This window comes from Priapulus caudatus, unplaced genomic scaffold (assembly GCF_000485595.1).
Source record: "Priapulus caudatus unplaced genomic scaffold, Priapulus_caudatus-5.0.1 Scaffold34, whole genome shotgun sequence".
In the NCBI taxonomy this organism is placed as follows: domain Eukaryota; kingdom Metazoa; phylum Priapulida; class Priapulimorpha; order Priapulimorphida; family Priapulidae; genus Priapulus; species Priapulus caudatus.
The window spans coordinates 205,841-207,945 of NW_014577095.1; the positions used below are offsets into that span (position 1 = coordinate 205,841).

A 2,105-nucleotide genomic window follows, 5' to 3' on the forward strand; every position below is an offset into this window, starting at 1 on the left:
TCTCTCGCTCTCTCTCTCTCTCGCTCTCTCTCTCTCTCTCTCGCGCGCTCTCTCTCTCTCGCTCTCTCTCTCTCTCTCTCTCTCTCTCTCTCTCTCGCGCGCTCTCTCTCTCTCGCTCTCTCTCTCTCTCTCGCGCGCGCTCTCTCTCTCTCTCTCTCTCTCTCTCTCTCTCGCGCGCTCTCTCTCTCTCTCTCTCTTGTGGCAATTTTTTGCACAATTACACGGCCAGAATATTTTCACAACTGAGACGCTCCATAAGCGTCAATCAAACATATTATAATAATGAACAAACTTATTAAAATAACAAACTAAAGAAACTAACATAATCTTTGAGAATAACAAATTTTAACACATTAAAACAAATTAAAACGTGCGCAAGAAACAAGGAATATGTTGTGGAATACGCGAGAGTGGCGATCTCCCTACCCTCAGGCAATTCAAGAATCCGCGCGGAATCGCTGCTGTGACTGTACAGTCTCGAATACATCTCCTGCAGAATCCTAGTCCTCAGCTTCACGATGGATGAACTATCAGCTTCCATATACACAGCCTCCCACTACGATTGTGGGGTGAAGCACTAATGCACACGTGACGTTGATAATGTCCACTACAGTAACACCCGACCACTGGGAATACATAATATACCGATTTTTGAATACATAACGTCATCTTTAGGTAAATACTGCATTAAAATATATACACGTGCACATATGTGATACTGACTTAGCTGCATTTTCTCATCCATGTGTTTCTGTATAGTTCACCATCTCTTTCTCGCACTATCGCGCACACACATGACATATACTTCAAGACACAGCGCTTCCACATCCACCCCCACATCCACATCCACATCCACATGCACTTCCACATCCACCCACTCACAGCAGAACGCGCAGTTCACACGATGCGGGCAGAATACCAGCACACATATTAGAAACGAGGAGCAATGCGGTAAATTAGATTTAACCGCATGCTGGTAGTAGTCATATCACTAGTTTCGCATTATGATACCAGCATAGTTACCCCATTTATTGCTCCTAGATTAGACTGAGTCACATGTGTACATGACGTGAACACATTACGCTCAGTAATTTATACGCATTGGGATGAATAGCAGCCAAGAACAAAATAACTCTAACCTAAACACAAACTATGCAAATAACTGTAGTATAAATCTGCATCCAACCTTACTGGAAACTACTAATGCTAAGGAACTTCACCCACTGCTCTATTAACAAAAGTCACAGTCGTGACGAATCTGTTTGAACACCTGCACTATGGTTCACGTAAGTGGTTTCACTTATAAGGTCACGGGCATTCAAGCATTTCAATAAATGCTACAGTTCCCTCAGACAATGTAAATGAATATGTAACTTGAAATAATAATATTTTCATGCACCTGAACCCTGTCGGTATAATGAGCCTACACACTATATTTTTATGTGTTCTTGTGGATCAGTGTGCACCGCACGCATCCATATACATCAATAACAATATGTGTGTGCGCGCGTGTGTGCGTGCGAGTATGCATGCGTGCATGTGCGTGTGTTTCATATAAATTTCAATGCTGTTTGGCAGTAGCCAAGGCTTTCAGAAAATAATGCATAATAACAGCTATATTATAATTAAATTGCAATTGCTGTGCATTGAGCATTTGTACATCTTATCAGTCGTACATACAAAATAGTACATAGGATTAGCATGTAACCAGTACTGTGCAGCAAGGTTGTAACATTATTGGAACTTTCATATTATATATACTCGCAAAATGGCCGCCTCCGGCGGCCATATTCGCTCGTTACGCTGATGAGACTACGATGATTTCTCTAGTCTTAATCCTGGCCCGATTCATAGTGATCTTTTAGTAAAATATTGACTTAAGACAATAATACAAGAATCCTGTTACTAACATGACATTTTCTGTCCCGGTATATTCATTTCTATATAAAACACTTTGTACACATCTTCTAATCCATTGTTTTTCTTTTCAAATTAAGGCTAATATAATATACGGAACCCGCTTAATACGATTATTTTTCTTTGGCCTCACTTTGTCAGTTTCGTACTAACGGGGTGCGGCTGTAGTAATGAATTGTAGTAATTGA

The 2,105-nt window shown here is 40.8% G+C and overlaps 1 protein-coding gene across 5 annotated transcripts in view; it reads right to left on the bottom strand.

The window, feature by feature from the left end:
• The window catches only part of LOC106817275 (endothelin-converting enzyme 1-like), a 22,045-nt gene that overhangs the window by 14,905 nt on the left and 5,035 nt on the right, over positions 1 to 2,105 (bottom strand). Inside the window, exons 1-2 of one of the 5 annotated variants that reach the window (XM_014821953.1) lie at positions 1,024 to 1,152; positions 427 to 626 (exon numbers count right to left, since the gene is read on the bottom strand). The exons of 2 other annotated variants lie outside the window; for them this stretch is intronic. The gene's annotated coding sequence lies outside the window, so the exon portion shown is untranslated. Of the gene's footprint in view, positions 1 to 426; positions 627 to 723; positions 820 to 1,023; positions 1,153 to 2,105 lie in introns of those variants that run through there. 2 more of the 5 variants (XM_014821966.1, XM_014821959.1) reach the window with 2 other exon arrangements.